Raw genomic sequence first — 23,520 nt, forward strand, 5'->3', positions numbered from 1 at the left:
GTCACCAGATCAACCAAGAAAGCAAATTTACTACAGTATCACCAACAGCTACACAACTTGAGCTAAGTGCCTTCTGAGGTGATACAAAAAGAAGTATACAACCTCATCTCTGAAATACCAAAAATGATCAGCAACAATCTAATCAGTACTCTAGCTTCCATGTCCAGTTTAAAAGAAAGAAAGGAGGACTTCCCTGGTGGTCCAAGTGGTTAAGAATCTGCCTGCCAAAGCAGGGGACATGGGTTCAATTCCTTGTCCAGGAAGATCCCACAAACTGCAGGGCAACTACGCCTGTGCACCGCGATTACTGAGCCCGCGTGCTTCAACTGCTGAAGCCCGTGCGCCTAAGCTGGTGCTCCATAAGAGAAGCCAGCGCTGCACCGAGAAGCCCGTGCGCTGCAATCAAGTGTAGCCCCCACCTGCTGCAACTAGAGAGAGCCCATGTCTATGAAGACCCAGCACAGCCAAAAATAAATAAATACATATATATATATATATATATATATATTTTTTTTTTTTTTAAAGAAAGAAAAGAGAATACTTCAGGAACGATGGCATGAAGAGCTCCATAGATCCTCTCCTCAGTATAACAACTGTGACTGATAAAAGTTACAAAAGGAACCATTTTCAGTCTCTGGAAAGTATGTTTAAGGACACACAGCAAACGCAGAAACGCTTACACAAGAAATAGTGCTAAATTTTGGTAAAAATAGCAAGAATCTGTGGCATTTGAGCCACAAGCTCCCTGCTGCTCCCCAGACTGACAGAGGCCATCCTCCAGGCAGAATGAGCCAAGACAGGAGGCTGCAGTTTCTCCCCACAAGGGGCAGGCGGCCAGCATTTCTCATCTGCCCCAGCTACACACTGCAGCTCTGTTCCAGACAAGCACAGCCAAAAGCTCTGGGTACTCTTCTGCCAGCCTGGCAGCACTCACAGGTCAGAAGCTCTACCCCAGGACTATCAGGCCAAGCACAGTGGGCCTCAATCATGCCCACCCCAGGATGCTCAACCACAAACAGTAACAGCTGGAGATTTCAATACTCCACTTTTTAAAAATGAACGGAACATCTAGAAAGAAGATGAACAAGGAAATATGTTTTGAACAACATGATACACAAACCAAACCTAACAAACATTCCACTCAACAACAGTAGAATGCGAGCAAACATTCATCTCAGGCGTACATCAAACATTCTCCAGGAGAGACCATAATGCTAGACCAAAAACTTAGTCTCGACACATTTAAAAGAATTGAAATCATACAAATAAGTTATCAGATTGCAATCAGAAACAAAAATACGGAAATAACATTCACACTTCCAGATTTCAAAGCTTACAATGGAGCTACAGTAATCAAGACAGTGTTGGTACTGGCAAGAGGCCAGATATACACATTAATGAAACAGATTTTAAAGTCCAGATAGACCCTTACATTTAAAGGCAAGTGATTTTCAACAAGGGCACCAAGACAATTCGATAGAAAAAGAACAGTCTTTTCAACAAACAGTGAGGGAACCACTGAATATCAACATACAAAGAATAGCTGGACCTCTTCCTTATACCATAAACAAAAATTAACTCCAAATGAATCACAGAGCTAAGCATGAAGAGTTAACTCTATAAAACTCTTAGAAGGTCTAGCAGTAAATCTTCATGACTTTGGACCAGGTAAAGCATTCTCAAATATGATACCAAAGCACATGCAATTAAACTAAGAACAATTATAGTCATCAAAATTTAAAACTTTACCAAACAATACCATCAAGAAAGTAAAGACAATTCACAGAATGGGAGAAAATATTTGCAAATTGACTAAACTAAAGCATTTGACTGTGTGGATCACAACAAACTGAGGAAAATTCTTAAAAAGATGGGAATACCAGACCACCTTACCTGCCTTCTGAGAAACCTGTATGCAGGTCAAGAAGCAACAATTAGAACCAGACAAAGAACAATGCACTGGCTCAAAATTGGGAAAGGAGTACATCAAGGCTGTATATTGTCACCCTGCTTATTTAACTTACATGCAGAGTGCATCATGCAAAATGCCAGGTTGAATGAATCACAAGCTGGAATTAAGATTGCCAGAAGTATCTACAACCTCAGATATGAAGATGATACCACCCTAATGGCAGAAAGCAAAGAGGAACTAAGAGCCTCTTGATGAAGGTGAAAGAGGAGAGTGAAAAAGCTGGCTTTAAAACTCAACATTCAAAAAACTAAGTTCATGGCATCCAGTTCCATCAATTCATGGCAAATGAGTTTGGTTCAGATGCTCAGTCGTGTCCGACTCTTTGCGACCCCATGGACTGCAGCACGCCAGGCTTCCCTGTCCATCACCAACTCACAGAGCTTGCTCAAACTCATGTCCATCGAGTTGGTGATGCCATCCAACCATCTCATCCTCTGTTGTCCCCTTCTCCTCCTGCCTTCAATCTTTCCCAGCATCAGGGTCTTTTCAAATGAGTCAGTTCTTCGTATCAGGTGACCAAAGTACTGGAGTTTCAGCTTTAACATCAGTCCTTCCAATGAATATTCAGGACTGATTTCCTTTAGGATTGACTGGTTTGATCTCCTTGATGTCCAAGGGACTCTCAAGAGTCTTCTCCAACACCACAGTTCAAAAGCATCAACTCTTCCATGCTCAGCTTTCTTTATGGCCCAAGTTCCAGTCTTTGGCTACTTGACACGAGGAGCTGATTCACTGCAAAAGACCCTGATGCTGGGAAAGACTGAAGGCAGGAGAAGGGGTAGAGAGAGGATGAGATGGTTGTATGGCATCACCGACTCAATGAACATGAATTTGTGCAGACTCCAGGAGATGGTGAAGGACAGGGGAGCCTGGTGCGCTGCAGTGGGGTCTCAAAGAGTCGGACACAATGTAGCAACTGAACAACAACATCTGATGTGACTTATATGCAAAATATATAAAGAATTTTTACAATTCAAAAAAGATATCTAATTAAAAGGCAAAAGATGAGGGGAGGTTTCTCAACCTTATAAACACTATCTACAGAAAACCCACAGACAACACCATACTTAATGGTGAGAAACAAAGCTTTCCCACTAACATCAGGCACAAAGGAAGGTCATTCCCTCTTACCACTTCTTTTCAACACGGACCTGTAAGTCCTTCATAATACAATAAAGGTAAGAAAAGAAAAGGTATATAGATCAGAAAGGAAGACCAAATCTGGTCTGTCTGAAGATGACGTGATCATCTATGTAGAAATCTGGAAGAATCAACCAAAATCTCCTGGAACTAATGGGCAATTTATAGCAATGTTGTGGGATACAAGGTGAATATACAAAAGTCAAATGCTTTCCTGTATACCAACAATGAACAAGTGGAAGTGAAAATTAAAAACACAGTATCATTTACATTAGCACCCCCCAAAACTAAATATTTAGATATAAACTGAACAAAATATATACATGATCTCTATGAGGAAAACAACAAAATACCAATGAACAAACTCAAAGAACAACTAAATAAATAGATATTCCATGTTCATGGATAGGAAGACTCAACACTGTCAACATGTTACTTCTTCTCAACCTGATTTTTGGATTTTGATTGGAACCAAAACTCAAAAAAATTGTCTTACAGATACAAACAATCTGATTCTAATCTTTACACAGAGAAACAAAAGACCTGGAATAGCCACTACAATACTGAAGAACAAACTGGGAGACTAACATTATCCACTTCAAGACTTACTGTAAAGCTACAGGAATCAAGAGAGTGATTCTGGTGAAAGAGTAGACAAACAGATCAATGAAACAGATTGGAAAGCCCGGAAATAGACACCCATAAATTCAATCTTTGACAAAGGAGCAAGGGCCATACAATGGAGGAAAGACAGTCTCTTCAATAAATGGTACAGGATCAACTGAACCTCCATATGCAAAACAAAATGAATCTAAACATAGGCTTTACATCTTTCACAAAAATTAACTCAAAATGGATCACAGACCTACATTTAAATATAAAATTCCAGAAAATAACCTAGGAGAAAACCTAGATGACCTTGGGTGTGGTGGTTTGTTTTTAGACACAATACCAAAGACACAATCCATAAAAGAAATAATTGATAAGCTGGACTTCACTAAAATTAGAAACTTCTGTTCTGCAAAAGATAGTATCAAGAATGAGAAGACAAACCACATACAGGGATAAAATATATACAAAAGACATATCTGATAATGAATTGTTATCCAAAATATAAAAAGAACTCTCAAGACTACCTGGCACTCCATGGGGTCACAAAGAGTTGGACATGACAGAGTGACTGAACTGAACAGGACTAGCTGGCAGTCCAGTGGATAAGGCTCCGTGCTTCCACTGCAGGGGACTCAGGTTCAATCCCTGGTCAGGGAACTAAGATCCTGCTTGCTGTGCAGCATGGCCAAAAAAAAAAAAAAAAGAAGAAGAAAAGGCAAAATGCATGCTGTAGTCCCTGGGGTCACAAAGAGTCGGACGTGACTGAGCGACTGAACCGAACTGAAGACTCAACAACAAAAAAAATCAAACAGTCTGATTAAAAAACGGGCCAAAGACCTTAACAAACACCTTACCAAAGAAGATATACAGATGTGAAAATAATTAAGAAGGTGCTCCACGTCATATGCTATCGGGGAAACACAAATTAAAATGTCAATGAGATACACTACACCTATTAGAATGGCCAAATGATAGGCAGCAAGAACGTGGAGCAACAGGAACTCTCAGACATCGCTGGCGGAAGTACAAAATTGTATAACCGCTTTAGACAACTGTTTGGTGGTTTCTTAAACATCCTTTTACTATACAATCCAGCCACTGCATCACATGGTATTTACCCAAAGCAGCTGAGAACCTTTGTATCTACACAAAACCCTACACATACAGGTTTACAGCAGCTTTATTCCTAACTGCCAAAACTTGGAAGTAATCGAGATATTCTTCAGTAGGTGGATGGGTAAATAAACTGTGGTGCATCAAGACAACAGAATATTATTCAATGCTACAAAGACAGGATCTACCAAGCCACAAATAAAAAAGGATTGAGAAACATGTGGAGTGACTACAGTTTGAGGTGATGAAATGTTCTAAAATTGTTGGTAGTCATGACCGCACAACTCTGTGAATATACTAAAAATCACTGAATTGTATGCTTGCAGTGAGTGAATTGTATGGTCTGTGCATTATATCTTAATTAAGCTGTTATTTTCTTTTAAGTGCTCTATGTAAATGCCGAAGTTAGCACAAGACCAAGAAAAGTAACTGAAGAAATGAAAAACATGTGGCTGAAGTATTAATAAGTAATGTTAATAAGAGCAAGAAAGAGTAATAGTTTAAGAAATTAAAGCAAGATTAAAGGACATAAGACTTCTGCAATAATCTGGAAGGTTCCAGAGATGCTCAGTTCAGTTCAGTTCAGTCACTCAGTCGTGTCCGACTCTTTGCGACCTCATGAATCGAAGCACGCCAGGCCTCCCTGTCCAGCACCAACTCCCAGAGTTCACTCAGACTCACATCCATCGAGTCAGTGATGCCATCCAGCCATCTCATCCTCTGACGTCCCCTTCTCCTCCTGCCCCCAATCCCTCCCAGCATCAGAGTCTTTTCCAATGAGTCAACTCTTCGCATCAGGTGGCCAAAGATTGGAGTTTCAGCTTTAGCATCATTCCTTCCAAAGAACACCCAGGGCTGATCTCCTTTAGGATGGACTGCTTGGATCTCCCTGCAGTCCAAGGGACTCTTCAAGAGTTTTCTCCAACACCACAGTTCAAAAGCATCAATTCTTTGGCGCTCAGCTTTCTTCACAGTCCAACTCTCAAATCCATACATGACCACTGGAAAAACCAGAGATGCTAGTCCCATTCAAATCCACACTGCACCATTTGAATTCACTTCAGTTTCTCAACAGGAAAATTCTCCTCCATATGTGCATTATAGGTTGTTTAGCATCCTTGCACAGTATACATAAAGACGGTTTTGACTCGAAATGCTTCCATATATCTCCAAATACCTTTACATTAAAGAACCATCAGAGCTATTGAAAAATTCTCTACAAGATGTCATGCAGTCAAAGACTGATCTACTTTGGGATAAAAAATACACAATAAAACATAGAAAACAACAAGAAAGAGAGGAGATATTCCCTTGCTTACTCTTCCCTACTCCTAAAATATTCTATCTATTCAAGAGTTTCAAAGGACCTACAAACTCCTTAGTGGTAGAAATCCAAGTTTAAATCCTAAACCAATCAGAATTTTAAAAATGGTCTTTTTTAGTCTGTTGTGTAATTAGAGGAGTATCTATAATGTCAAATAAAAAAATACTACATAAAATATATGCAGCAAAGCTATATAAATAAAAAATGTCTAAGAATAAAGACAAGCGAGAAACAGAATTATAAACAGTACTGTTCTAAAGTAGTCCCAGAAGTTAGAGGGATTTTAACAGTCTACACATTTCACTTTTATGATGAAAAATGATTTTTTTTTAAGGCCAAGAATTTTCACTTTATATCTATTATAAATTTGCATGGGAATATTTGCTTGATTTCTCTTCTGTAATCCTAAAACATTCCAAGAGCTTCAAATCATGATGTATTTCTCTTGACAAGCACATACCAAGAGATCATGGCGATATATTAAATATGCACATTTAAGTAGATAATGTGGTCAATAAGTGCACTCTCATCAAAACATTCAGGAGAAAGCTTACAAACTTGGTTTTCAGTAGCAAGAGTTGATAAGCAATAGTTCTGCCATATTTACCTAGATCTGTGATTGCAACATTTACCAAAAGACAATCCTCCTCATGAAGGGGACTTTGAGCCTTATAACCCAGTTTTAACTATAAATATTCATCTCTAAAAATCCTTATCAAGTGATGTCAAGAGTTTAAAATATTTAACAGACTGAGAAAAATGAAACTAACAAAAAACATTTTTGATTTATTACTTTTCTTTTACATAATGCTCCACATACATATATATTGTACACTTTCATCACATAAAAGGAAAATAAATTTGTGTTTGTTAGCAATAGTGTGTTTATCTTTAATTCCACTTTGAGGTCTTTTCATGTGTTATGAAAGCTTCCACATCAACATACTCCTTTACCAGACAATGTCCTGCTGCTGCTGCTGCTGCTGCTAAGTCACTTCAGTCGTGTCCGACTCTGTGCGACGCCATAGACGGCAGCCCACAAGGCTCCCCCATCCCTGGGATTCTCCAGGCAAGAACACTGGAGTGGGTTGCCATTTCCTTCTCCAATGCATGAAAGTAAAAAGTGAAAGTGATGTCGCTCAGCCGTGTCCGACTCTTCTCGACCCCATGGATTGCAGCCTACCAGGCTCCTCCGTCCATGGGATTTTCAGGGCAAGAGTACTGGAGTGGGGTGCCATTGCCTTCTCTGAGACAATGTCCTATTAGGATGTAAAAATAAACTGATTAATCTGCAGTGCCACCTGATGGTGAGAAGTAAGTAGCACATCCCAAAGAGTATGTTCAAGCATCCTTTTCCCTCAATGACCCGGGAAGAGGACACTGCGATTCTCTTTAGTGACCACCTAGCCAGGACAACCATCTGCAAGGTGGCAGGGAAACTTCCTTAAACCACTGTCTCTACTTCTTTACTTGAATGCTGCATCATGAAAAATACTCTCATCTCTAACAAGAGAAAATGTGAGATGAAGATACATTTTTGAGCTTCATACAAAATAAAATGATGGAACTTAAGAAAATGTAATATTCATAAGCAACGTTTTAGCATAAAGAAGACTGAGAAACTGTGGAATAGGAAAAGGCAGAGTGATAAGAGGAGCAGGATGAAAACCCCTAAAGAGAAAAACCTCGCAGTGGTCCACATTTGACAGGACAAATGTTCAGAAAGACGAAGAATGGCGAAATACAAGCCATTCAGAGTGACATAATAGCTTGAAAGCTCCAGTTTTCCTCCTGGAAGAATAGGCACTAGGCAAATAACTTGAATGAAGAGTAGCCTTTTTGGTGAAATGTATAAACAATGCAGTATTTACCATAAATTACTGGAACATCCCCTACAGAGAGATGAGGAGAAGATGTCATTTTTTCAAAGACAGTTAAATGCCTGCAAGTCATCATGATCTACAGTTCAAGTCTATGAAAAGAAGAACAGAAGGCAGAAAACATATTCTGGAGGAATTATGGATAGGAAATATTACAAAATTGCTAAACTGCCTGGGGTCAAAAGCAAACTAGTCAAAGATGTGTCAAGGAAGAAATGAATTTCTGTGAAAACTAGGGGAAGAGTTCCAACATAATGAAAATAGAAAAGTTATCGTACTAAAAAGCTTAAAGAAATGGATATTTTTATTACTGTGAGAAACCAAAATCTTAAAGCAATTTGCCCAAAAAATAATAGTTAAATTTGAATCTGACCAAGCTTCTAGACAGCACAACCAACAAACACAGTTAGAGGGGAACTAGGTAGAGGTCAGATGAAATAAGAATGATCATGAGCTGGTAACTGTGAAACCTGGGTGGTGAGTAGATAAGGTTCATCATACAATTCCACCTACTTTTATGTATGTTTTTTAAATGGCAGCTAATGGACCACGATACAGAGAATATGAAAGCTACTGCTCACTCCTGACAACACCCGCTCTGGGAATCTTTAACTGCAGTAGATGTAAAGTGCTCCTTCCTCCACACCATTCTTACCTACAGAACATACTTCTATTACTACATCTATTTCCTTGTTAATTTGAGTCCCACGTACAAAATTAGGAGCTGCATAAAGGCAAGAACTGTGTCTTATTCATCTATACCTGCCTGCACCTAATATAGTATGTCAAAGATGTAGTAAATGCTCAGTAAATGTTTGAGGAACTTAAGGCAATAATGTGATTACAATTTCTAAGAGTGGAAGGCAGGCTTTCAGAAAAGGTGAAAAAGAGGTGAAAGAAACAACGTTTCTGGAAGTATAGGAATTACATCACAGTAGAGAGAGAAATGTCTATAAAAGATACTACAAAGGTAAACAGTCTGCTGAAGGGCTAAAAAACAAATGAAGGAATAAACGAACAAACAGTTCACTCAGTATTGTCAGCTTCCGAAATGGGGCACATTAAGCCAATAAACGTCAACAATGCTTTTCACTGGGAATATCTAACATCCTTTGTTCTAATCCTGTGCTCTTCATCAGGTTTCTCATATTTACTGGCTTATCATTAGACTTTTCCACATTCATTCATTCAAATATTTATTGAATACCTGCAAATGCCAGACATTATTCTAGGCACTTAGGATACAACAATGCTAAAAAGGCCAAAAAAAAAAACTCTGTTCTCATGAAGAGTATATTCTAGTGCGTAGAGACACAGAAATAAATGTGTAACCTATATAGTATGTAAAAAGGCAGTACACAGTGCCAGGATGCAGCTGTGAGAGAAGTCCCATCCAATAAACACATATATTGTGTTGTACTGGGAGTTTTCAGTAAAACGGCATTGAAAAACATCAGGAAGTCTTTTGCCTGTTTGGCATACATGGGCGTCCCCATGACCGAACACACCCTCATAACTTAAGGAACTTTTCCTCAACAACAGTGATACCCACCAAGGCAACGCTGAGCAGTGAGGCCCCAACTAGTCTCACCACCACCTTCTTTGACATCTCTCTAGGTGAAAGGAAAAACACATATTTGTATAAAAACTGCTAAAGAACAGCAATTATGCTTACTGGTTTTAAAGCTCCTTGTCTGATGCCAAAGAAATGAGAAGGAAAAACTGTAAGTGTGATTCTGGACAAGATACTGTTCTTTGGGAGTAAACAGCACAGTCCAAATTTAATAGACCATAACTGACCAAATTTTAGTCAAAACTTTTTGCTGTTAAGGGATCATCAGTCCTCTACAAATGTATGTATCTTTGACTAGTAGTTTCCAATTACTGATCCAGGATATCGTATGATTTGTCTTAGAAGAATCTCATAATCTTGCTGTGACAGTTTAGCCTGAAGAGTCATTTGTATTTATAAAAATTGATTCATTAAAACATGTATAGGCTGTATACCCAGTAGCATCTTCAGAATTAACAACTGTTCTATATTTCATCACTAAGATAATATTTTGCATCATTAAAATAATTTCCTATCACCTTGGAGCCATCTATGCCACTTCTCTCAATAGTAAAAATATCTAATTTAAGCATTCTGTTTTACTGGCCAAGAAACTGCATTCAAAAGGTAAAAGAGATAAATTGTGAATCCAGTATGGTCACAGGCAAATTAGTGACATGTCTGGGAATTTAGAATTCAAGCCTCCCATCACAACCCCATACTCTTTATTGATCACCCAATTTTTTCTTTTAATTGGACTGCTGTCAAATACCAAGTGAAATTAACTGGTTTTTAAAAATCTTTAGACTTGAGAACCAAAATACAATAAAGACTCTAGTTTATCTTCCTGATAAATATTACAGCAAAACTGAAAACCAAAATTAACAGTCAATGAAAACACAAGTTAAAAAGCTTAATATTAGAAGAAGAAATTGTAAATGACTAAGAAGATAAAGGATTACTATATAGAATATATATGGAATGCCTGTAAATCAATAAGAAATAAAAAAACAGGATGAAGGATATATAGAGACAATTCACAGATGGGAAAAGTCAAATGGTCACTAAGTATAGGAACAGACAGATAGCCTCACTGGCTATGAGGAATTTTTTTTAAATTGAGATATTACTTTATAATCATCAGACTGGCAAAAATTACAAAGCCGAAAATATTCAGTCTTGCAAGAACCTATGTAAACAGAAACCTTTAAGCACTGCTGCTAGGAGTATACATTAGTAAAGATACTTCAGAGAGCCATCTTGCCATTAGGAGTGAAATGTGTCAGTGTGTGGGGTGTGGGTGTGTGTGTGTATATGTATCCTATGATCAGGTAATATCCTATGCCCAGCAGTTCCACACTTGATACTGTAACTAAAGAAACTCCTGCACAGGCATACAAGGAAGAAAAAAGGATAAGGGTGTCTGTCTTGGCACTGTCTACAGTAAGAGCTAGAGACAATACACTATCCCTCTTTAATGGAATGGATACATAAAATATATCTTATCTTCCCCCTGTAGAATGTGTTCCCTCTGGCTGGAAAATTCTTCCCTCTAGCTATCAGCATGTCTTGCTGTTTAGCTTCAATCCAGTTTCTGCTCAAACTGTCAACTAATCAAATAAGTCTTCCCTCACTGCCTAATCTAAAATATAAAATAGCTTTCCCTTCAATCAAGAAACTCTCTAATCTGAATATCCTTCCTTCTATTTTCTACTCTTCCATTTTAATATTTTTAACTGTCTGATATTCTAATATACATGTTTTTATTGTCCAGAATCTCGATTATAATCTAAGATCTAGAGACCAGGGACTTCGACTTGTTCAAAGGTACATCACCAGAATCTAGAAGTAGTATCGGGCACAAGAGAGAATGAGGAATAAATATTTGTTAAATAAATGAATCTAGTGACTAAATCCCAATCTCCGTGTACAGCTGTGTAAAGTCAAGTCTTTGACGTTTCAAACTCACTCAGTCTAACCTCCAGAATATGTAACATTCACATTTTTTTCAACTTGCTGGTTATTCAAATTCCATTTACAGTACTCAGCAATAAAGCAGGAACTACTCTGAGAAATAAATAAGAGAGTCCTTCAATTCAATTCTAGAGAGGAAAAAAGACAATTACAAAAGACATTATAAAAGCTATACTAAGCTGTTATTGAAGAACACTCAGAAGACCTAACTCACCCTAGGAACGCTAGGGAAGGCTTCCCAGAGAGCAAGGCCGCATTTGTGCTGAGTAGAAGTTATTCAGATGAGCACACACGGGTATTCATCAGACAGGGGATGGGTATGTTTGAGGCAGAAGACACACAACATACAAACATCTCAACTTTAAAAAAACATCCAAAAAAAAAATAAAATAAAATAAAAAAACATCCAACCACTTCTGAAGAACTGTAAACAATTCAGCATGACAAAAGAATGTGAGGCAGGAAATAACAGAAGGTGAAAGCATAAAGCAAGCACAACCCAAAGCATTAATGTTTCTATTTCCTAAGCCTGGTAGTTTGGATTTTTATCTGAATGCCTGCATAAAAGGACTGCAGAATAACAGTACAATCAACCTACAGAAAAAGAAAGGGTACGGAGGGGTGGTGCACTGTGAGAAGCAAGGAAGTTTTTTAGAAGGTTTACAGAGAAGGCCAGATAATACTGATACTCTGAACCAAGGTGGCAGCCACAGAGAAAAAGTAGATGAAAGAGATGAAACAAGATTTGGTTAATTAGTACATAGGAGAGGGAGGGAAGGTCAGCACATCAACGTAATAACAGGGAAGAGTTAAGGTTCTGGGTGTCTCCAACTGAGTGACAAGTTGTACACAAGAATCACAAGAGGAAGGGAAGCAACTTCAGAAAGGGTGAGATACACAGTTTTTTTGATGTGAGTTTAAGGTGTCTTACAACAACCACAGTGCGTCAGTGCTTAAGGGTGATGTATGCTCAACAGAGATTTGGGAATCATCAGAACAAGGACAGAAGTTGAAGTCATAACAGATGAAATCCTTCAAATAGAGTAGGCAGAGAGGCAGAAGATAGTACCCCAGAGTGAAATGAATCTTTAAAGTGGCCAGAGAAGAGAGAAAATATACCAAGGAAAGACTGACCAAGATACAGAAGGGACGTGAGGAGACTCCAGTGGCACAGAAACGTAAGAGAATTTTAAGGGGACAATCAGTCAAAATGTCAAAAGATTTACAAGATTCCATTAGATTTCAGACTAAAGAGACCAAGAGTGACCATCACCCCATCAAATTCAGTGACGGCAACAGATGGCAGCCTTCAACACATTGAAAAATAAATAAATAAGTAATAGGAAGGTGGAGAAAATGAATATAGACAGCTCAAGAAACTTAAAAAAAATTATTACAGATAAAACTGAAGAGGAATCTAGAGTGAAAAGAGTATATTTAAGATGAGTGCAGTACGTTTAAATCCTAGTAAGTTAGAACCAGTTGAGAGTAAAATGGATAACCAACCGTTATGGACTGTATTCCCCAAAATTCATATGTTGGAGCCCTAACCCTCAGTATCCCTAATATTGAAGATAAGATGTTTGAAGATGTGGTTAAGTTCAGTGAGGCTATCAGCGTGGCCTCTCATCCCATGTGACTGGTGTTTTACAGAGAAAAAGAGACACTAGAGGTTCTAGTGCTCAAAGGTTCAGCCATGTAAAGAGGCAAAAAGAGCGTGGTCACGTGTAATGCAAGGAGAGAGGCCTCGGAAGAAATCAATTCTGCACTAACCTTGGTCTTGGATTTCCAGCCTCCAGAACTGTGAGAAAATAAATTTCTGTTGTTGAAGCCACCCAGTCTCTGCTTTTTGTTATGTCAGCCCTAGCAAACTAATACATCAAGTAAACACTGTCCCTGAGGGAAAAAAAAATCCAGAGCACAATTAGAAATGAACAGATAAAGGTGAAGGAGTACGTGGGTGAAAGAGGGCAAAAGCAATGATGTTCCCAGCAATTCCTCTGTGAAGCAGAGGCCAAGATTATCCAGGAAAGAGGAAGGAAGGAAGGAGATGGTGGGCTGGGAACCACCATGGGAGACAAGAGTAATTACTAAAGACATCCAGGATTAGTAGGCTGCCTTTCCATTAGTCAACAAATGTTTGTTATTGAATGAATACCTAGCTGTCATTCATGAATGCTTTAGTTCAGTTTTGATAAGGTGAACTCTAGCAGTAACTAGCTAAAGAAATGCATTATAGTGAATCAGAAACTGAGTTAAAAATTTAGATAATATGTGACCTTATGCAAGTCACTTAGCACTGCTGGGCCTTTAGCTGCTTCAACCAGACAAATCAGACTTGATATCCAGCATAAGATCACCTCAGATTAAAAATAAAAAGTGCTATAATTTTTATGCAGGTTTGTGCATGACCTTGGTCTTCAACTTTTACCAACCAACGTAGTGTGCCTCAGGCTATAATGCACATTCAGGTCATCTGGAAAGCTTGTTAAAATGCAGATTCTGATTCAGTAGGTCTGGGTTAAGCTGGAGAGTGTGCACTTCTAACAAACTTCAGGTCATGCTATACACCACATTTTGAGCAGCAAGGGTAGAATACTGATCCAGCTCAAGTTCTACAAAGCTTTTAACTGTCGACTTATCTGTAATCAGCCTGATATTTAGAAAACCAAGCAAAAACACTCCAGATTCACACCTGCCCAAAATGTGTCTTGCTGTTTCCTAAAACACTCTGAAATTAAGTGACAGTCCCCATTTGGTGCAGACAGGAAAAGAAAGGATGTCATCAATAACACTAAACTAGGAAAAGCCCAAGATTAAATACAAACACACACACACATACATATATACAACACAAAGGTTAAAATCTATCTAATCAAACATATTTTCTTTCTCAAACTATGAACATTTCTTGAAAAACACACGTACTTATCTCTAGAAAGATTTTCAGTACACTTTAACTGCCAAGGATCTACAAGGATTCTTTTGCATTCTGGTTTGATCCTGAATAATCTTCACCTATTTATTTAGAACATCCAATCATTATTATCACAACTAAATTCATTTGTGTTGAGTATTTCCTTCTGCTTTAGGAAGTGTAACTAGGGCAGCGACAGTCCAGCTGCCCTAAGGCTGTAATATATTGCCACAAATCACTGCTATAATTAAACTGTTTCTTTTATTCCCTGTTTCAGGAGTTACAGGGGGAAAATTCCACAATCCTACTACACCAATAGGGAGAGATATTCAGTCTAATTTCACAGAAAGCTTCTTTAGTGACAAAAGATGCAAGGGAATGTCATGAAAAGGATGTCGTAGTAACACCGCCTTTAACCTGAAGCCTCAGTAATGAATAGAGAAGTCTGGAATAACGTGAAAATGAAGGAATGAACTCCCAATCCGTGAAAAAATATAAAAAGCATTACGGCTGTAAACTGCTCTTCCTTATTCCCTTCTGAAGAAGAGATAAACTGCAAGGGCACTACCGCACTACAACTGAGCTCGTTCAAATGGAGTGGGGAGGGGAGATGTTAATTGCAATCTTGGCTCCAGGAGGCAATACAGCAATCCTACCTATGTAGTCAAGTTAATCTGAAAAGATAATACTGCCCTCTTTCACCACCACGTTCACAAAAGGATAAAGAAAAATGACAGATGCAATGGGCCTCAATATAGTATTGCTGAATCACAAATACCCTCAAAACCTGCAGAAGAAGCTGGGCTCAAGCACTGGCGGCCATACCTTAGCAAGTAGGTCCTCTATGAAAATATAGAACTTCCTTCACTTTTTCTCTAAAGGCAAGCAAGGATCTAATAGTCAATTAAAGCTTTCACAGCATTGCTATTAGCAGCAATGTCGCGGATGCAATATGCAAAAACATACAAGGATTTTATACTAAAGACGACCACGATCTCTGCAAATTAGCACCACCTATCCCCCAAGGGCAAATGCACCACCCTAACCCGCAACGGCAGCCACAATGAGCATCCTACGTCCTCATTTTGACACCCAGTCCCTGTTTCCCCGGACCCTGATTCCTCCTCGATCATGCTTCCCGCTGCCAGGCTTACTGGGGCAACCTCGAGCTCCCAGGGGTCCTTAAAGTAACAGAGAGCCAAGCCTGCAGGCCGCCCTCTTCTCGCTACTGCTATGCCTGGCCTCCCAACAGCCACACGTTCTTCCCTCGCCTCTCAGGTCTCCGCTGCCCAGCCCACTCCTCCCTTCCACAGGCGCGCGCTCTGAGGCTCTCAAGCCGGGGCCTCACTGTTTGGTTCGGTCCGGAATAGTCGGTCTCTCCCGCTTCCACGCCCCAACACGAAGCGGCGTCGGCTGCTTCTGCGCCCCACGCTTCCAGTCCACACGCCGCCGCCTACTGATGCCGAAAGCGGCTTCTAGGAACGCGCCATGTTCAGCGTCGCGGCTCTAAACGACACGGGCGCGTGAATACTACGTCACGGACACCGGAGCGCGTGGACTAGGCAAAGGGAGAAGATGATAGGAGAACGGAGAAAGGAAAGGGAGGAGCTTTCTCTTCGAAACCAAAGGCGCCGGGCATGAAAGGCAGCTCTGTGCGCTTGCGCAATACAGGGAGCTGGGACCCCGGACGCAGCGCGATCTGTAACCATGGAAACCATAGGTTCTCTCTGCCCTGCTCCCAGGAAAATCAGTTGTTTTCCTGGGTTGATTGAAGCTTAAATCAAAATAATTTCCCCTTTCTTATTATGGATATCAGCTGCCAAACTGCACTGTTTTACAGATCTGTCTAAAGAGAAAAGATTTAAAATAATCCTACTCTCAGCGGTCAACCCTCCCACGTATATTTATTTTTTAATAAATATAGTGCCCACTTGCTTGGTGGGCACTTTAGTCCAGAACGATGAGGAGGAGGGGAGAAGATTAAAATGAGATAAATCCAGTTATCTTTGCCTCTGCTATTAACTAGCTTAGTGACCTAAGTGTTCTTACATTTAGAAAAAAATTGTTGTAAGGAAATAGTCACGTGTTCATAAGGATTAATAATAATAATTTTTTTAAAGATGGATAACAATCATTTAGAATGTGCCAGATACAGTTCTAAGATCTTCAGGTGAATCATTTAAATCAGGCGAATATTTAAATCCTTAAAACAACCGTATGAGATGCTTTTTACTGTGCCGACTTTACAAATGAAGAAGCTGAAGCAAGGAGAGGTCAAGTAACCTGTGAAAGTTCACACAGCTAGTAAGTAGCAGTGTTACGATTTGAATCAGACAAACATAAGCCTTGCATTACAAGGATGTTCATCACCTAAGAGCTGTTTTTCAAAGTAAAAATATTAAAAAGTACCTAAATGACCACCAAGAAAGGAATGATTAAATCATGACAGATGTACGTATAATACAAATTGTCAATACAATGCAAACATTAAAAATTATGTTGAAAAATAATCTGAAAAAGAATGGGTATGTAGAGGTATAGGCTTCCCTGTGGCTCAGTGGTAAAGCACCCACCTGCCAATGCAGGTGACGCAGGTTCAATCCCTGGGGCGGGAAGATGCCCTAGAGAAGGAAATGGCTACCCACTCCAGTATTCTTGCCTGTGTTGAATTAAAAAAATAGTCACAGTCTGAAAGTTGAGAGTCATGTTTCATTTGGCCGAAATTTTTAGGACTTAAGGCTGGGAGGAAGCATCTCAAGTAGCCCTGAGAGAACTGCTTGGAGGAGGTGGGGTGGGGGAGTGGTAGAGGTTTGCAATAAAGTACAGGCAGTCTGAACATCAAAAGTATTTTTGTGAATTAAAACCAGATATCCCACGTTAAAAAATTTGGTATTTTTCTATGTTTGGGAAGATGCAAGAGTCTGGGCTTACTGAAACCATTGCTTTCATATGCATCTTAGCTATCCTGAGGCCAGTATTCTGTGTTTTTTCATATACCGAGTACCTCAGTGCTCACTGTAGGGCCTGGCTGCAGCCTGATGGCTGCCAGATGGTGCAGGTCTTCTCCTGTAGTGCCCTGGAGGGCTGGAATTGCTGATGACTGTGACATCCTTGTTCACTGATGTGGCAGGAAACACTCCATTTCTCACATGGGAAATCCCATGGACAGAAGAACCTGGTGGGCTACCGTCCATGGAGTTGCAAGAGTCGAACACAACTTAGCAGCTGCTGCTGCTGCTGCTAAGTCGCTTCAGTCGTGTCCGACTCTGTGCGATCCCATAGACGGAAGCCAACCAGGCTCCCCCATCCCTGGGATTCTCCAGGCAAGAGTACTGGAGTGGGCTGCCATTTCCTTTTCCAATGCATGAAAGTGAAAAGTGAAAGTGAAATTGCTCAGCCGTGTCTGACTCTTCGCGACCCCATGGATTGCAGTCTACCAGGCTCCTCCGTCCATGGGATTTTCCAGGCAAGAGTACTGGAGTGGGGTGCCGTTGCCTTCTCCGAACTTAGCAGCTAAACAACAGCAACATGTATATATATAACTATATATATACTTTGCTGTACACCAGAAACTAACAAAGCACTGTAAATTAACTATACTCCAATGCAAAATTAAATTTAAAATTTTGTAAATTATGTTAACATGTTCACAATGCAATAGAGAAAGAATGGGTCACAAACAATATGCTTGGCATGCTTTTTTTGGAAATTAGTATATGCCAAAATGTTAACAAGGTTTTTCTACTAGTTAGATGGCATTGTTGGCACATTTTATGCTTTAATTTATTTTGCATGATTGTATCTTCTGATTTTACTGGAAGGTAATAGTTCTTAACTGTTAAGTTTGCATAGAATCACATGGGGATCTTATTAGGAAAAAAAAACCAGATCCTGATTCAGTTGGTCTGAGATGGGGCCTGAGAGTCTTCATTTCTAATGCTGCTGCTGCTGCTTCTAAGTTGCTTCAATCATGTCCGACTCTGTGCGACCTCATAGATGGCAGCCCACCAGGCTCCCTGTCCCTGGGATTCTTCAGACAAGAACACTGGAGTGGGTTGCCATTTCCTTTTCCAATGCATGAAAGTGAAAAGTGAAAAGTGAAAGTGAAGTCACTCAGTTGTGTCTGACTCTTAGCGACCCCATGGACTTCAGCCTACCAGGCTCCTCCGTCCATGGGATTTTCCAGGCAAGAGTACTGGAGTGGGGTGCCATTGCCTTCTCCTCATTTGAGTTTCCAGTTTATGGTGCTCATCCATAGATCACACATTGCATAACAAGGCTATAAGGGATATGCAACAAAGTAGAGAAAAGATTCCAGTTCCAGTTCCAGTTCAGTCGCTCAGTAGTGTCTGACTCTTACCTAATTTTAATTAAGATGAAAAAAATCAGTTTAGGAGGCTCTTTTCTCTTTGGAATAATGGGTTCTTCAGATATTGAAGGAAAGCTGTAACAGAAAAATGCACATAGATACATTTTCCCTACAATTTCAGGGCACCAAATTAATATGCACTTGGAGGTCCTAGCTTCAGCTACTATGAATGTAAAGTCTAGTAGGAAAAAAATGTGTAAAGCTGGATGAATAATTTCATATAATTGCATTTTGTTGCTATATTCTCATAGTCTCAGAGTCTTTGGAGGAAAAATACAAATATTAATTTAAATTAAATAATCACCAGACTGTTCAGAGTATATTTAAAATATAAATATATATTCAGTGCTTTTCCCCCAAAACAGTTGAAAACTAAAAGAGAAAACAGAAAGTTGATGAAACCAATGCTAAGTTAAAGATACATCAGAGCTTTCCTCACCCATCAGTCTCAAGTAGGTTCCAAGATACAGATAAAGATGATAATGCAACTCATTGGTCTCAGTAATTATATTATGATTACTAAGTTCTAGCTCTTTTCTGTGCACCAGTTACTGTTCTAAGTGTTCTTTTAAGTGTTTGACATTAAACTGAAGACATCACATATGATTTAATTATCCTCATCAGCACCCTAGCTGGAAAATATTCTTTGCTTTATTTTACAGATTAGAAGATGATGCAGGACTTCCAGGTAGTGCCAGTTATGAAGAACCCACCTGTCAATGAGCAAGACTTATGAGACATGGATTTGATCCCTGCATCGGGAAGATCCCCTAGAGGAGGGCATGGCAAACCACTCCAATATTCTTGCCTGAAAATCTGATGGATAGAGTAGCCTGGTGGGTTACAATCCTTGGGATTGCAAAGACTTGTTTTCCTAACCTGGTAAACTTCAAATGAGTTAATTTATAAGCAGCTAAAAAAAAAAAACTATATTACAGAGTTGCCTAAGACCCAATTTTACCCTGGTCCACTGAAGCAACTTGGCAGGTTCATATGAATTAAGTAATTCCAAATTCTTAGGTGAAGGGGCACAGTGTAGATAGAATAAAAGAGCCAAACCCCAGTCCCTGAAATCTGTGAATATATTACTTTTCATTGGAAGGACTGATGCTGAAGCTGAAGCTCCAATACTTTGGCCACTTGATGCAAAGAGCCGACTCATTAGTAAAGACCCTGATGCTGGGAAAGATTGAAGGTGGGAGGAGAAGGGGATGACAGAAGATGAGATGGTTGGATGGCATCACCAACTCAATGGGCATGAGTTTGAGTAAACTCTGGGAGTTGGTGACGGACAGGGAGGCCTGGCATGCTGCAGTCCATGGGGTCGCAAAGAGTTGGACACGACTGAGCAACTGAACTGATAATACTTTTCATGGAAAATGGACTTTGCTAATATGGTTAAATTAAAAATCTTGAGATGGGAATGTTATCTACTGGACCCAATGTATTCACAGGGGTCTTCATAAGAGGGAGACGGGAGTATCAGAAAGAGAGAAATGTGACTCCGGGAGCAGAGGTCACAGCGACGTGTGCCATAAGTCAAGGAATGCAGGCAGCATATAGAAGTTGGGAAAGACATGGAAATGGATTCTCCCCTACAGCTTCTGTAAGAAACTCAGTCCTGCAGATGACTTTAGACAGCTGACCTTCAGAACTCTCAGACAATAAATCTGTTTTTGTGGCACCAGCGGTAAAGAACCTGCCTGCAAATGCAGGTGATGTAAGAGTCACAGGTTCAACCCATGGGTTGGGAAGATCCCCTGCAGGAGGATAAAGCACATCACTCCAGTATTCTTGCCTAGATAATCTCATGGACAGAGGAGCCTGGTGGGCTATGGTCCATAGGGTCACAAAGAGTTGGACACGACTGAAACAACTTAGCACAACACTATTTGTGATCATTTTTTATAGTAGCAATAGAACACTAATATGTACTCCCAAGTCATAGGATTTCCAATTTGCTACACACCATTTAATATTGCAACTGGGGTAAAATCAGGTCTTGGGCAGCTCTATAATATAGTTTATTTTAGCTGCTTATACATTAACTCACTTGAAGTTTAACAGGTTAGGAGAATAAGACTTTGAGAAACTAATTGGTCTGCCCTTGGTGATATAATTTTGCAGCAGATTCAGTTTTGTTTATAATTTTTAAAAAACTTGAAACAATATGTCTTTCACTAAGGACTGATTACATAAATTATGGTATGTTCATACAATGGAATACTCTCTACCTATCAAAAATGGTAACATGGATTTATGCCAGTTAACATTAATGACTTCCCTGGTGGTCCAGTGCTTAATATTCTGTGCTTCCAATGCAGAGGGTACAGATTCAATCCATGGTTGGCGGGCGGGGAGGAACTAAGATCCCTGTATGTCATGCAATGCAGCCAAAATTTTAAAAAATAGTTTATCATGTTTAATTAGATAAGGACAGTAGCTTAGATGTAGATTTCACTTTCTAAAACCTTTTTGTATAATCTAAACTTTTTTGCAATGTTTGAGTATTACTTTAATAATCAAAGAAAACTAACAAAATATTTCTCCTTTGGAAAAAAATATAAGAATACCATGGACCTATGTATTTTTTAGGGTGATATGACATTTTTTCATATTCTACTGATAAGAAAGAAAATTGTTTTAGAAAATAATCTATTAGTATATCTTCAAAGACTAAAATGTTCATATATTTTGACTAAATAACTCCATTCTTAGATATCTCTACTAGGGAAATAATTCAAAGTTTAGAAAATATTTTTCATAAATGCAGTAAAATGTGTATGGATCTATTTTAACAATAATAGTATAGGAAAGATTTAGTGAACTCTTACACATTCACAAAATGAAATCATCCACAGCAGCTTTCAATATTGATTATCAAGATTGTATAATAACTGGGAAGTGTACTTTTTATGTTAACTATCTTTGATGGGGAAAAAACTGTAAATTATATGACCTCAACTATGTAAAAATATGTATTGGTAAAATAATAGGAGAAAAGTCTATATAAAAATGTTCACAGAAGTTATCCCAGAATAGTGAGATTAGAGTAACTTTTTCTTCCTTTTTCACCTTCTGTATTTTTCAGGATTTTTTCAAGTTCAGTTTTTGGTTTTGTTATTTTTACAATGTAGTTGTCCTATCTTTGGGGCCCAGGAAACAGAAGGGGAAAACAAATTAGTTTTACTTACTTCATCTCTGTCATTAATTGTTACTTTGTACACTATTCTTCAATTCATTGTAACAAAGATTTAACTTTGTAACTCCATACTTTAGAATTCACTTAAATCTCATTTTATTGTTGCTGCTGGGGCTGCTAAATCACTTCAGTCCTGTCCGACTCTGTGCGACCCCATAGACTGCAGCCCACCAGGCTCCATGGTCCCTGGGATTCTCCAGGCAAGAACACTGGAGTGGGTTGCCATTTCCTTCTCCAATACATGAAAGTGAAAAGTGAAACTAAAGTCACTCGGTCGTCGGTCGTGTCCGACTCTTTGCGACCCCATGGACTGCAGCCTACCAGGCTCCTCCGCCCATGGGATTTTCCAGGCAAGAGTACTGGAGTGGGGTGCCATTATTGTTGTTTAGTGGCTAAATCCTATGGCCCATAACCCGCCAGGCTCCTCTGTAGTTGAGATTCTCCAGGCAAGAATTCTGGAGTTGGTTGCCATTTCCTTCTCCTGGATCAGGGGATCTTCCTGACCCAGGGATTGAACCTACATCTCTTGCATTGGCAGGTGGATTCTTTACCACTGAAGCCACTAGCGAAGCCTGAATCTTATTCAGTTCAGTTCAGTTCAGTTCATTTCAGTCGCTCAGTCGTGTCCGACTCTTTGCAACCCCATGAATTGCAGCACGCCAGGCGTCCCTGTCCATCACCAACTCCCGGAGTTCACTCAAACTCACGTCCATCGAGTTGGTGATGCCATCCAGCCATCTCATCCTCTCTTGTCCCCTTCTCCTCCTGCCCCCAATCCCTCCCAGCATCAGAGTCTTTTCCAATGAGTCAACTCTTCGCATCAAGTGGCCAAAGTACCTTGCTTCTATCACCAGTCACATCCACAACTGGGTATTGTAACTCCTTCATTCTTTCTGGAGTTATTTCTCCACTCATCTCCAGTAGCATATTGGGCACCTACTGACCTGGGGAATTCCTCTTTCAGTATCCTATCATTTTGCCTTTTCATACTGTTCATGGGGTTCTCAAGGCAAGAATACTGAAGTGGTTTGCCATTCCCTTCTCCAGTGGACCACATTCTGTCAGACCTCTCCACCATGACCCGCCCATCTTGGGTGGCCCCACACGGCATGGGTTAGTTTCTTCGAGTTAGACAAGGCTGTGGTCCTAGTGTGATTAGATTGACTAGTTTTCAGTGAGTATGGTTTCAGTGTGTCTGCCCTCTGATGCCCATAGTCTGTTATTAAAGAGATAAATTAATTTAGCTTGTATCTATATTGACTTAGTATCCTTTGATTTCCTGCCATTCCACCACAGTTGTTCTGAGAACCTTCTTGGATACCAAAATCTGCAAATGACTAAGTCCCTTAGAGAAGATGACTTAGTACACTGGGTCCTCAGTACCCACGAATGTTTAATCAGCAGATTGACTGTAATGGCAACATTCATCACAGAGAACAAGGGAAGCAACAAAAGGCAGGCTGCT

General features: G+C 39.6%; 1 protein-coding gene across 5 annotated transcripts in view; it reads right to left on the reverse strand.

Annotated features, from left to right (window-relative positions):
* The window catches only part of IPO11 (importin 11), a 202,537-nt gene extending 186,519 nt beyond the window's left edge, over nt 1-16,018 (reverse strand). For 4 of the 5 annotated variants that reach the window (XM_044932629.1, XM_025270489.2, XM_025270490.2 and 1 more), the window contains exon 1: nt 15,833-16,018. The gene's annotated coding sequence lies outside the window, so the exon portion shown is untranslated. The remainder of the gene's footprint in view (nt 1-15,832) is intronic. The other variant, XM_025270486.2, reaches the window with a different exon arrangement.
* Nucleotides 16,019-23,520: the final 7,502 nt, after the last annotated feature.

Source organism: Bubalus bubalis, chromosome 19, assembly GCF_019923935.1.
Source record: "Bubalus bubalis isolate 160015118507 breed Murrah chromosome 19, NDDB_SH_1, whole genome shotgun sequence".
Classification (NCBI taxonomy): domain Eukaryota; kingdom Metazoa; phylum Chordata; class Mammalia; order Artiodactyla; family Bovidae; genus Bubalus; species Bubalus bubalis.